Source organism: Camarhynchus parvulus, chromosome 24 (genome assembly GCF_901933205.1).
Source record: "Camarhynchus parvulus chromosome 24, STF_HiC, whole genome shotgun sequence".
Classification (NCBI taxonomy): domain Eukaryota; kingdom Metazoa; phylum Chordata; class Aves; order Passeriformes; family Thraupidae; genus Camarhynchus; species Camarhynchus parvulus.
The window spans coordinates 6,066,335-6,079,960 of NC_044594.1; the positions used below are offsets into that span (position 1 = coordinate 6,066,335).

Below are 13,626 nucleotides of genomic sequence, written 5' to 3' on the forward strand. Positions count from 1 at the left end.
TCTGGCATCCCCAGCTGGTTGAAACAACCGGCGACAGCTTTATGGCTCCTCATCTTTGCTCGCTTCTGTGGAATAGTAATAAGGGAGGGGAAAAACGTCCTGCTGGCTGATTTACAAGGCAAGAAATTCCTATAAATCATTCCAACATCTCCCAAGGACTGGGGGGATGCTCTGAGTTCCTGCTGGTTTTCTCAGTGATGCAATGCAGTGATTTTTTTTTATTTCTTTTTGGAGGGGAGTGGGTGAGATTCATCCCAACCAGCCACTGCATCTCTCTGTGATTTTATTGATGGATTCCAAGTGGGAGCCATCTATTTTCCCTTGCTCTTCATTGGCCAACCCAAAGGACATCAGTGTGTCTTACAGCCTGCTCCCAAGTAGGAAATACAAAGAGCGGAGCAAATATTTTCTGGATTGACTTATTTTTGGGATAAACTAGAAGGAGGGATTTAGGAATGCTGATTATTTTCAAGAGGCCGTTTGTTCTGGAAAACTGTAGAAAAAAAAATTAAATTGTTTTGGGTTCCTAGCCTTAAATTTAATTTGTTTGTTCACCTTTCCCCTTGCATCCCTGACCCCATGGCCATCCCTTACACACCATTTAGTGCCCCTGGCTGGCAGCCCTCTGTAACTCTTTGGAGCCAGTTTTAAGTTATTCCTTATCCTATTAACCTATTCCAAAGGAATTCTGAGGCTCTTTTAAGTGACTCTGACCCCCACCCAATATCTTTAGGAAATGGGCAGAAATTCAGCACCTCTCATTAAATCCGTTCTTGATGGCATTTTTCATTAGAGAAGGGGATGGAAAATTGGGAGAAAAAAACTATGGCCAGACTGATCCAGAAAAATCTGTCCCTGTGGCTTTTGCAATAAAATGGGGGAAAATTTGGCTGTAGGACCCAGTGCTCCCAATGATTCCAGGGAAACCTCATCTTCAGGTCTTTGGGAGAGAGATGGGCAGCTGATGTCTCATGCAGACCAAAATTTGGGTTGAGGATGCTCAGATAGGAGGCCCCCCAAATTAACAGATATTTCCAAAATAAGAGTGTTTTGCCTGGGGGATAACCCAGGAGGGGTTTGGGCTGCGATTTCACTGGGTACCCTAAAGGTCAAGGTGGTGCTGGGGGATGGACGGGTTTGGTACCCCCATGGGGGGCTTGATGGAGGGGGGACTCCAGGGGTGTCCGGGGTGGGAGTTGGGGTCACCAAGGCCACTGAGGCTCTGAATCTGTCCGGGGTGGCACAAGCATTCGGGGGGAGGGAGGCGGAAATATGGAGGGGAGCAGATGCTGTGGAGGGGGCAATATGTGTTGGGGGGCAATATGTGTTAGGGCAATAGGTGGGGGGTGCGGGGCAGTATATTTGGGAGATAAACCGGGGGAGGGATGCTGCTGAGGAGGCAGGTGTGGTGCGGGGAATCGGGCTGAGGGCAGCAGGGGCAGGGCTGGCCGGGGCAGGGTCCGAGCGCTGTCCCGGGGGGTTCGGGGGTCCGGGGGTGGGGGAGGTGGCTCCGTTTGGGGCGGGGGCGCAGCAGCGCCGGCCAGCAGGGGCGCTAAGGGGGCAGCGAGGGGGCGTGGTCAGGGGCGTGACCAAGCGGCGGGGAGGGCTCGTAGGGGGCGTGGCTCGGCGTGGGGGGCGTGTCGCTGCGGGCGGTGGGCGGGGCCTGTCGGCGGCGGCGCGGCGGGGCCGGGCGGGCGGGCGGGCGGGCGGCGAGCGGCGGCCGCGCTGTCAGGCCGGTGTCGGTGTGATGAAGATTGGCGGGCAGGTAGGGCTGTCACTCACGGCGGGGCCGCCGCGCGGGGCGGGCGGAGCCGCGGAGCCCGGCGGACAAAGCGGCGCGGGCGGCGGGGCACGTGCGGCGGCGGCGGCGGGGACACCCCCAACCCCCCATCCCTCCGGTGTGGGAAGTAACTTGCCGTTCCCGCCGCCTCCCCGGCCGTGCGGGGCCGGGGCAGCGCGGCTGTCCGTGCGCGGTGTCCGGTTCCCCCTGCGGGCTGCCCTCCGGCCGGCCGTGCCGCTGCGGTTCTCCGCCGTGCCCCCCTCGGCCGGGCGCGGCGATTTTGGGGGCACGCAGCGATCGGGGCGGGCTGCACCCCCTGCTCCCCATTCCCCGGCCGGCTGCGGCCATCCGAGGGTGTCCGGTGCCTGCGGGTCGCGCACCCCCAGCCCGAAGGTTGCAGCCCCCCCATACAAGTTGCAGCTGCCGCTCGCAGAGCCCGGGAGGCTGGCGGGGCTTTTCGGGGGGCCGTACCCCACGGCCGGCTGCAGCCTCCTCCCGTCTGCCGTGCTTGTAGCGGGGCTGCGACCCCCGGCCGCCTGCAGACCCCCCCTTCCCCTCCCTTTCCCTTGCAGCGCCTCCCCGGGGGTCGCACCCCCCGTGCTCGCTGCCGTGAGCGGGGCCGGCCGCGGAGCCCCGAGCGCGGGGAGCGCTCCCGGCGGGGCTGCCCCGGCCCTCGGGCCGCTCGCTGAGCCCTCCCTGGGGGCTGCAGCGCCCCGGCCCCATGCCATCCCCCCCGGCTGCTCGCAACCTTCTCCCGGGGATGCCAGCCCCCCTCAGCTCCCCACAGCTCCCCTGGGACGGCTGGAGCCCCCTCAGCCGGTCACGGCTCCCCCTCAGGGGGCTGGAGCCCCCTCAGCCGGTCACGGCCCCGGGGAGGGCTGGAGCCCCTCAGCCGGTCACGGCCCCGGGGAAGGCGGGAGCCCCCTCAGCCGGTCACGGCCCCTCAGAGGGCTGGAGCCCCCTCAGCCGGTCACGGCTCCCCCTCAGAGGGCTGGAGCCCCCTCAGCCGGTCACGGCCCCGGAGAGGGCTGGAGCCCCCTCAGCCGGTCACGGCTGCCCCTCAGAGGGCTGGAGCCCCCGGCTCGGGCCGTTCCGTGCCCGGAAAGTTCCCCCCGTGCAGGGTGGCTGGGGGGCTGCAGCGGGCGGTGCTGGGGGCGTTTCGTTTATCTGCAGCATCCCGGCCGTGCAAAGCACCCGGGGAGCTCGGGGTGCCCCCCGGGGCAGCCGCCGGGCCGGGGGCCAGCGGTGCCGCCCCGCAGGGCCTCATGCGGGCTCGCCGCCAGTGCCCGAGCGTGGCCCTGGCAGGAATGCCGCATCCCGCCGGCTCTCCCGGGACAAACCCCCCGTGCACCCCGAGAGCCCCCGGGTGCCGCCTTCTCCTGGCGCACCCCAATTCCCCCAGGGCACCCCCTTCCCCCTGGAACCCTCCACGGGACCCCTTGGCAGCTCCAGCCCATCCCACAGGGTTGGATGAATACTCCAGAAATCCCTTTTAGTGGCTCTGCAGCAATGCAGGGAGGGCTTCTTCATCATCATAATCATCATCATCATAATAATAATTATTATTTGAAATTTATCCAGCAATTTTTTGTTGCATTTCCGTCTGCGGGAGGGTGGCTCCGCCGGTGGCATTGTGCAGCTCGGGAAGTTTTGCCGGGGCTTGGGGTGTCCCTCCACTTCATCCCAGCCCTCGCCAGGTGTCCAAGCTCAACTTGGGCTCGGGCTCTTTGTTTGGGCTCTTCCCGGTTTTTCTCGCTCCCAAGGATCTTTTTTCCCACTATCTCGCCGCCCACCGGGTAACGGGAAACCCTAAACCCGGCAGGATATTTTCAAACTCCCAGCCGGGGAGATTAGATGGAGGAAAGGGGGGGGATGGATTATTTTTGGCTGGGATGCGGGACAGCTGTCTGCCGGGGAGAAGCAGAAAATAGAAGAGGAAATGGCTTAATTTGGCTTTTTTCAACTTATTTTGCTTTTAAATCCTGAAAGGTTTTGGGGTTGGAGTGGGGAAAAGCAGAGTGTGGCTCAGAGGACCTGGATTTCATGAAACTTTCGGACATCCTGCCTCCAAAACTGCTGACTCGGTGTGCCTGGCATCATCCCCTTGCGGAAAAGTGGGTGCTCCCTGAATAAAAACCACCCCAAAACCTTTGGGATCTGATGTTTGGGGGGCTCTTTCCAGCCTCATGTGAATGGGGAGAGGGGTTTGGGTGAATCCATTGGATTTTGGGAGATTTGGGTGAAAAAGCAGCGCCTTGTTTTGGGTTTAAGCTGTATGGAGCAGGCGGATGATGGGATCAGGATTCCCCCTTATTTTTTTTTCCCCTCCTCCCTCCTATTTTATTTAACTCCCTGCACTGAGATTCCTTCGTTAGGAGCAAAAGTTAATTGCTTGAGGCTAATTACAGGAGAGGTTAATAGGGGAGCTGGCAGTGTCAGGAAGAGAAGGAGATGCTCTGCTCCTTAGCATCCCAAAATTGGGCTTTTTAAGGCATTTTGCAGCCCTTGCCCTCCCAAAGCCAGCCCATAAGCCCTTTCACTTTAACCTGAGATCTTTATAATATTAGATATTTATTTATAAATAACATTAAACACTCCCTGATATCGTGGGGTGAGGGAAAAAACAGGGAGAAAAGCGATGCTGAGTTTATCCACTGCGCTTGCAGGACCAGATTCCATTTTCCCTCCATCATTTTTGGGAGAGGGAAATAAAGGAAATATTGTTTTTTATGGAAATCTCCCTTTCTTTGAGAACATTGCCTTTTTTAAAAAGTTACGCCTTTTTTAAGGGAAACCTATTTTTTTTTTTAGGGAAAAGTGGTTTTTTTGAAGGAAGTCACCTTTTTTAAGGAAATCTCATATTTTTTCGTAAGATTTTTTTTATTTTTTAAAGGAAATCTCCTCTTTTGGATTAAATGCATGAAGTTGTATTGGGAGAAGAGTGTTTTACCCCTCTGGCACATCAGGAATAAATCTTTTTCCAACTCAAGGATAAAGCAAGACCCTCATGGGGCAGCTGTGGATTTTGGGTGATTTTGACTTTTCCAGGGAACTTCTGAATTATTTCTTGTCTTTTTTCCAAGTTGATGGACAGCACCTATAAATCTCTGAGTGATAACAAGGTTTTTTTGTCCTCCCACAAAACTTAAGTATTGGTTTGGTCCTGCTGGGAAGTGATCCTTCATCCATCCCTCCTCATCCTCAGGGGTGCAGGACTGCACCTCTGGGTACCATCTGCATCCTGGTTGGGTTTGTGGGATGGATTCTTGGGATATTTCCTGAAGATATGGAGAAAATGACCCTGGGGTGCTGGGACACCCCAGTTTGGCGCAATTGATTTTGCTGGGAGCTGCTGTGGCTTGGAGGAATCAGTGAAATGAGGGAAGGTGATGGGCTGAGAGGGGTGCAAGGAGCACAGCCCACACTTCCTAAAGCCAGGAGGAAACTTTGGCCACAGCTAGGGATAAACTAAGGGAGATTTGGCTTCTGCAGTCCTGGTGGAAAGCCAGATCAAGCATCAGGATCATCTTTGTTTTAGGCTGATGCATCCCAGCATCCTGTCCCCACTTATTCCCCATCCTCACTTCACTGCAGCACGTAAAAATCTGATTTTTTGGGGTGGTAGTGGGATAATTTACTGGATCCAGACAATTCCCAGTTCCATTTAACATCCCATGCACTTGAATCAAATACTCGATTCCCAAATAATTTTTGCCACCACCAAAGAGGGTGTTAACAAATGCCCTCTAATTAGCCCCAAAATAAATTAATTCCCAGCATCATTAGTCAGATCATTAAGATGCCGGCTCCAAATAATAATCCGGAAGGATGGGAATTAATCCTCAATTAAATTTAAACTCGGGTTTATCTCTGCCTCCAGCCCTGAAAGGACTGAGGGGGTGCTGCAGGTGATGCCCTTGGGCAAATCCTGATGGGATGGGCAAATCCTGTTGCTGATGCTGGTGGGATGGAGCCGTGGTCCCAGCAGGATGAGGTTGCCTTTGCCCAGCTGTGATTTGCAGCTGTATAAATAAGAAGGGAATTTGGCCTCAGTGCTTCCCAACTGCTTGATTATATCCTATTTTTTTGGCTTTTCCTCTTCCAAGGAGGAACACAAACCCTGGGTAGTCCCAACTCTGGTTATTTGGTGTTTGTTAAATAGTTGAGTTGCAAAAGACCTTGAAATCCACCACTAAACCACTTCCCAAAGCACCATGTCCACAATTTTTAAGAATTATTTACTTATTATTTTAGTTTAGTTTAATTTTAATTTCATCTTATTTCATTTTTTGGTTTGTTTTCTTTTGATTATTTCATCTTATTTAATTTTTTGGTTTGTGTTCTTTTCATTTTAGATTAACTGGTTTAGTTAATAAGCGCCTGGTGAGCTCGGGGTGCTTATTATTGTTTTATTTTATTATTGTATTGTTTTATTTTATTTTATTTTATTTTATTTTATTTTATTTTATTTTATTTTATTTTATTTTATTTTATTTTTTTTATTTTATTTTATTTTATTTTATTTTATTTTATTTTATTTTATTTTATTTTATTTTATTTTATTACTGTTTTATTATTGTCTACTATTGCTCAGTTTTTGTTATTGTTTTATTTTTGATCTTAATTTTTTTTTAACTTTTATTTCATTTTTTCTGCTTTATCACTATTTGATTTTTTTTACTTTGACTTTCATTTTCCAGGCCATGCTTCCCCCACCTTTCAGCATCCTGTGCCACCTGTGCCATCCCTCCCATACAAAGCAAAAACCCAAATATCCAGGTAGCCTCACCAAACCCTCAGCTTTAGGTGTGCAGCACTGCTGATGCTCCCCAAAAATCAAATTATTTGGTGCAGGTGGAGGAGAGAGAGTGAAACCCAGCTTGTTTTGAGGGGAAAAAAGTTCCCCACTGATGTTCAATCCGGAGCTTTTGGCTTTAACAAGGTGTTACAGAAACTATGAAAAATGTTATTACTGAACCCAGAGTTTTTGGCCAGGTTTTCCCTTCCCTGACTGTGCTGGCTGCCTGGAGCCCTGCCAGAAATCTCAGAAAGCCAATTAAAAATAATCCCAATTTTGGCCCAGCCATGGGAAGCTTCTGTTTTATTTCTTGCCCCGTTTCATGTTTGTCTGAGGATGTGTTTGGGAGTGGGGTTTGGAGGGGAAATCCCGGAGGGAGCAGGAGCAGCCTCAGCCTCCCCCGGACCCCGGAGCTCCTTCAGCCTTGGCCCAGAGCTTCACCCCCTTGGAATTTTTTCCATGTCAGGAAAAAAGCAAAACTGATTTTCTTTTCCTATTCCCCCCACTCTTTACCCAAATTTTCCTCCTTTTTCCCCTTCCTCCCCCCCTTTTCTTCTTTTTTCCCCCATTTTTCACCTTTTCTCCTTTATTTTTTTTACTATTTTCCTTTGTCTTCTTTTTTCCTGTCTTTTCTTTTTTCCCCTTTTCCCTTTTTCAGTATTACCTTTTTCGTTTCTCCTTTTTTTTCCTTCTTTTAAAATAATTTCATTTTTCTGTTTTGTTTTTCCCTTGATTGTCCTTATTTTCCTTTTAAAAATCTTTTCTCTTCCCCTTTTTGCTTTGATTTCCTTTCTTTTCTTTCCTTTTTTCCCCCCCTAAAAAAGGGGTAATATTTAATGTTTTTTCCCTTTCCCCCTCTGTATTTCTCACTCCTATTTTTCCCTTTTCTGCCCTTTTAAATTTTCTTTTTTTGCCTTTTCTCTTTCCCTTTTTAACTTCTATTTTTTCCTTTACTATTTTGCCTTTTTTCTCTCTTTGTTCCTCCTTTTCTCCCCTCATTTTTGGCAGCCCAGCACTACCCAAGCAGCAAACCCAACATTTTCCATCCCAGACTCTCTGATATTGCCACCAGCAAGGCAAAACTTGGCCAAATAATGAAAAAAAAATTCCAATATTGAATTGTAACAGTTTCCTTTCCATTACCAGATCAGCAGTGTGTTATTCCCAGGAATTTTTGGTGAAGCCTCTCCCAGCTCCATCACTCCCAGGTACATGGAGGGCACTTCATGGCTTTATAAAGCCCTTTAAATGTTTTTTTTTTTAAACACTACTTGAAGCTTCCAAGGCAAGTTGGAGAATAGCAATTACCAGCTCCTGGATCCCTGGGCGAATGAATTCCCACGGTGCTGCTGGATGGAAACCACTTTAGACATTTTTAATGCTCCTGAGCAATAAATTTAAAAGGGAATTTATTGTTCCAAGCTGCTAATTTCTCCATCCCAATGCTGCCTGTTGCCGAGCTGGGAGCCTGGATGGAGATTTTGATGCTATCCCCCCAAAAAAAGTCTTTTCTCTGCTTGATTTTTCTTCTTTCCCTGCTTGATTTTTCCTCCTTTTCCCTGCTTGATTTTCTCCTTTTCCCTGCTTGATTTTTCTCCTTTTCCCTGCTTGATTTTCCTCCTTTTCCCTGCTTGATTTTCCTCCTTTTTCTTGATTTTCCTCCTTTTCCCTGCTTGATTTTCCTCCTTTTCCTGCCTTTCGATCTTGGTTTTCCTCCTTTTCCCTGCTTGATTTTTCTCCTTTTTCTGCTTGATTTTTCTCCCTTTTCCTGCTTGATTTTCTTCCTTTTCCCTCTTGATTTTTCTTCCTGCTTTTTTTCCTCCTTTCCCTCTTGATTTTCCTCCTTTCCACGCTTGATTTTTCTCCTTTTTCCTGCTTGATTTTCCTCCTTTTCCCTCTTGATTTTCCTCCTTTTCCCTGCTTGATTTTTCTCCTTTTCCCTGCTTGATTTTTCTCCTTTTCCTGCCTGCTTGATTTTCCTCTTTTCCCTGCTTGATTTTTCTCCTTTCCCTGCTTGATTTTTGTTCTTTTCCCTGCTTGGTTTTCCTCCTTTCCCTGCTTGATTTTTCTCATTTTTCTGATGAGCTGAGCCCTCTCCAAGTCTTGTATTTTATTATTCCCTTCATCAGCTCATAATAAATAATTATAAATAATTGGCTCAGGCTTGGTGGGTGGAGGTCTCCCTTCCAGACCATCCTGCATCCCATGCTCTCCATCCCACCTCTCATTCTGACCTTGCTCTGACTCACCCAATTTAGGTAGAATTATTCAAAAAACCCCCCCAAAATCTGAATTCTGAGGAGCTGAACTTTGCTGGAGGAGTTAAAAAAAAAAAGAAATAAAAAAGAAATAAATTCTTATTAGTTTTGATCTCAATCCCAAGAAAATCCCATTTATATAAAATGCCTGCAAAGGTCTTTTAATGCATTTATGGGCAGAAATTGGTTTCTTTATATCTTGCTGCCAGCTCCAAGGTCTTGTAACTCCTGCAATTAATTAATTGCTCTAAAACAAAAAAAAGAATGAAGTGGGAGCACTTTGTCAGTGGGATGGTAAAGAACAAACTTAACTATCATAAAAAAATGAACAATAAAAAAGAAATAGTAATACATACTCAACAACCAATAAAAAGTAAATAATTAAAGATAATAACGAATTAAATACTAAATGCTACCAAAGGGTTGTTTTCCTGTAAGGTGATGCTGATGTGATTTTCAGATTTAGATTTTTTTTTTAGATCCCTCTCCAACTTCAGGGGTGCTGGTGCCAGTTTTAGGAATGCCAGGGCAATTTTCATCCATGCAGTTTTAGTGATGCTCCTTCAGTTTTCGGAATGATGGTGCAACTTCAGGGATGCTCATCTGCCTTCAGTGATGCTGATCTAATTTGAAATTCCTGGTGAAATTTTAGAGATCCTGCTGCAATTTTAGGACTACAGGTGCATTTCTAGGGCTGCTGCTGCAATTTTAGGGATGCTGGTGCAGTTTTAGGGCTGCTGCTGTGAGTTTAGTGATGCTGATTCACTTTTAGGGATGCTGCTGCAGTTTCAGGGCTGCTGCTGCAATTTTAGGGATTCTGGTGCAGTTTTAGGGATGCTGGTGTGACTTTAGGGATGGTGGTCCAACTTTAGGGATGCTGGTACAATTTTAGGGATGCTGGTGCAGTTTTAGGGGTGCTGGTGTGAGTTTAGTGATGCTGGTCCAACTTTAGGGGTACTGATGCAGTTTTAGGGCTGCTGGTGCAATTTTGGGGCTGCTGGTGCATTTTTAGGGCTGCTGCTGTGAGTTTAGTGATGCTGATTCATTTTTAGGGACGCTGCTGCAGTTTCAGGGCTGCTGTTGCAATTTTAGGGATTCTGGTGCATTTTTAGGGATTCTGGTGCAGTTTTAGGGATGCTGGTGTGAGTTTAGTGATGCTGGTCCAACTTTAGGGATGCTGGTCCAATTTTAGGGATACTGTTGCATTTTTAGGGATACTGATGCAGTTTTAGGGCTGCTGGTGCAGTTTTAGGGATGCTGGTCCAACTTTTGGGGTATTGATGCACTTTTAGGGGTGCTGGTGCATTTTTAAGTGTCTCTCATCTGATTTTAGCAATGCTGCTACAATTTTGTGGGTGCTTATCCCAGTTTGAGGCTGCTGGTGCAATTCCAGGGATTCTGATGCATTTTTACCAACATTTGTCCATTTCTAGTGATGCTCCTCCAGCTTCTGGCTGTGACTCCCCCAGACCAGGAACCCCCATGGGTTTATTCCCTATTCCCACTATTTTTCCTCATACAAATCTGCCCCCCCCCCCAATCCCACTGTGTCAACCATCACTTTTTATCAAGTTTTTTTTTCACTCTTTTTGAGCATTTCATGTTTTCTCCTTACACCAGGAGCTTTTCCTTCTTTTCAACGTGACCTTTGCCACCTTAATCCCACCCTGTACCATGCTAAATCATTCCTCCTTGCCTAAACAACCTCCAAAATGATTTTTAAAATTTTTATTTCCCTCTTCTTTCCCTTTTAAATTTAACACCCCAAACAGTGCAGCTGAAGGTCCTGGTGAGAATATTTATGCTAAAACCACGAAATAAAGCGATTTAGTAGCATCTTTAATAGCTGAGTACCTGGCAAGTGGCCAGGGTTATCTCAAGGTAGAGACATCAGGGGGGTTCTTTTCTCTGCAACCGTTTAGAGAGGGATTTGGCTCAACAGGGGGAAAGCCAGAGAAATTCCCAGCGCTGTTATCCCTGCAGGAATCACTGGGAGCATTTTCACCCGGACTTAGTTGTGCTTGGAGAGGGGCTCAGTGCAGCAGGGCTGTGATAAACTGGGAATGCTCAAGGATTGGGAAGTGGCTGAATTGGTGCTCCAGCCTCTTCTGGTAAAACTTGGTAAATCTGGTGTAAATCTGGTGTAAAATCTTGTAAATGTAGTGTAAAATCGGGTAAATCTGGTGTAAGTTCTCATAAATTTGGTGTAAATCTGGTGTAAAATCGGGTAAATTTGGTGTAAGTCCTCATAAATTTGGTGTAAATCTGGTGTAAAAACTGGTAAATCTGATGTAAATTCTCATAAATTTGGTATAAATCTGGTGTAAATTCTGGTAAATTTGGATAGATCTGGTGTAAAATCTGGTAAATCTGGTGTAAATTCTGGTAAAATCTGGTAAATCTGGTGTAAATTCTGTTAAATTTGGTGTTAATTCTGGTAAATTTGGTGTAAATTTGGTGTAAATCTGGTGTAAATTCTGGTAAATCTGGTGTAAATCTGGGCAGTGATGGGCTAAATCCCAACTGTAATATGGGATTTAATTCCCATAGCAGGATTTCCATCCCCAGCTGCTCCAGCCGTGCTCCCACACCCCAGTCCTGCCCTGGGGGCTGCTCAGTGCAGCAGGGCTGTGAAAAAGTGGGGATGCTCAAGGATTGGGAAGTGGCTGAATTGGTGCTCCAACCTCTTCTGGTAAATCTAGTGTAAATCTGTTGTAAAATCTGGTAAATCTGGTGTAAATCTGGTGTAAATTCTGATAAATTTGGTGTAAATCTGGTGTAAATCTAGGAAATGATGGGCTAAATCCCAACTGCAATATGGGATTTAATTCCCATAGCAGGATTGCCATCCCCAGCTGCTCCAGCCGTGCTCCCACACCCAGTCCTGCCCTGGGGGCTGCTCAAGGATTGGGAAGTGGCTGAACTGGTGCTCCAGCCTCTTCTGGTAAAATCTGGTAAATCTGGTGTAAATTCTGATAAATTTGGTTTAAATTCTGGTAAATCTGGGCAGTGATGGGCTAAATCCCAACTGCAATAAGAGATTTAATTCCCATAGCAGGATTGCCATCCCCAGCTGCTCCCGGGCGGCCCACACCCAGTCCTGCCCTGGGGGGTGCCCAAGATTGGGAAGTGGCTGAACTGTGCTCCAGCCTCTTCTGGTAAAATCTGTAAATCTTGTAAATTCTGTTAAATTTGGTGTAAATTGATCAGTGATGGCTAAATCCCAACTGAATAAGAATTTAATTAGCATTCACCCAGTGTGCGTGCTCCCCCCCTGTCTGCCCTGGGGTGGGGCGGGCGGGGGGGGCTCCCCAAGCCCCCTGCAGCCCCCCTGAGCTGGGCAGACAGAATCCCCCCCTTTGTTTGCTGCTGGTTCTGGAGGCTGGAGCGCTCAACAAGCCCCTCTTTGTGCTAATTTAATTAATGGCTGGGGCTGAGGGCAGTGGGGATGAGCCACAGAGGCTGTAAATACCTGCTGGGGGGGTCTGGGGGGCTGTCAGCCCAGCAGCAACTCAACCAGCATCAAATTCATTCCAATTAATTGACTCAGAGTGCAACCCGATTGATTGATTGATTGATACTCGAAAGCCAAAGGTTGATTGGGTTCTAATAGAAAATGATCAATGGATCAATTTGGAAGAGAAAGTCAGGAGTTGGTTTGCTCCTAATAAAAATTTATTGGCTGATTTGAGGTGGAAAATTGTGGGTTGATTGATTTATAGTGGGAAATTTGTGGATTGATTGGTAATAGAAAATAGTGGGTTGATTAATAGGAAAAAAATATGGATTGATTTATACTAGGAAATTATTGATGGATTTATAATGGAAATATATAGAAAGCAAAGGATTTTATAATAGAAAGTAAAGGATCAGGTTGTAACAGAAAATTATTGATTTATAATAAAAATAGTGGTTGATTTATAATAGGAAATTATCAATCAGTTGGTTGATAAGAGGCAATTATTATGCAGGAGAGCAGTGTGAGTGCTGGGCAGTTTTGGAGGAGGAAAATCTTGTCCCCCATAGCAAAGTGCAGCTGGTGATCAACCTGTTCATGCATTCCTGAAGGAAAAGAACTTTTCTGGTGCAAACTGAACATCCCAGTGGTGATTTCCAGGGAAAAAACCCAGCTGGATTCACGTGCACACCCTCCTGGTGCTCCCCCTGCCAGTGCCCGAGTGCATGAGCTTGGTGGATTTTCAGTTTCCTGGAAAATTCCTTCTCCCTGTGCTGTTTTTTTTTGGTCACAACCTGAATTTCAAACTTTACATTTCATTTGCAAGCGAGGAAGGGGAAAAACACGGAATAAAGCTGCAGCAATGGGGTCTAAAAGAAATTTGAGACTTGCTGCTGAGTGAGTTTTAGCTGCTAAAAGTGATGTTGATCTTCCCTAGGAGATGGAGATGATTTTTCCAGCTGATAAATGAAAGTTTTCCATGAATAGATTAGGATATATTAGTGAATTTTATTAGGTAGTATAGTATAATATATATTATATATATACACAATATATACAATATATAATAGTATAATATTTACTATATATTTAATATTGTATATATTATATATTTTTATATAATGTATTTTATATATTTTGTATATAATATATATATAATATAATATAATATATATTATATAGCATTAATAATAATAAATACAATCAATACAATTAATAGAAATATGTCTAATATAAAGTTCTTTTAATGTACAATAAAATTAAGCAGTAACATGGCTGCACGAGTGGGGATAATCCTAAATCTGAGATTTTTGGCCCCAAACAGCAAAAATCC

General features: G+C 46.6%; 1 protein-coding gene across 3 annotated transcripts in view; it reads left to right on the forward strand.

Moving 5' to 3' along the window:
* Positions 1 to 1,674: 1,674 nt before the first annotated feature.
* Positions 1,675 to 13,626, forward strand: part of PKNOX2 (PBX/knotted 1 homeobox 2) — a 97,925-nt gene continuing 85,973 nt past the window's right edge. For 2 of the 3 annotated variants that reach the window (XM_030964955.1, XM_030964953.1), the window contains exon 1: positions 1,675 to 1,765. The gene's annotated coding sequence lies outside the window, so the exon portion shown is untranslated. The remainder of the gene's footprint in view (positions 1,766 to 13,626) is intronic. The other variant, XM_030964957.1, reaches the window with a different exon arrangement.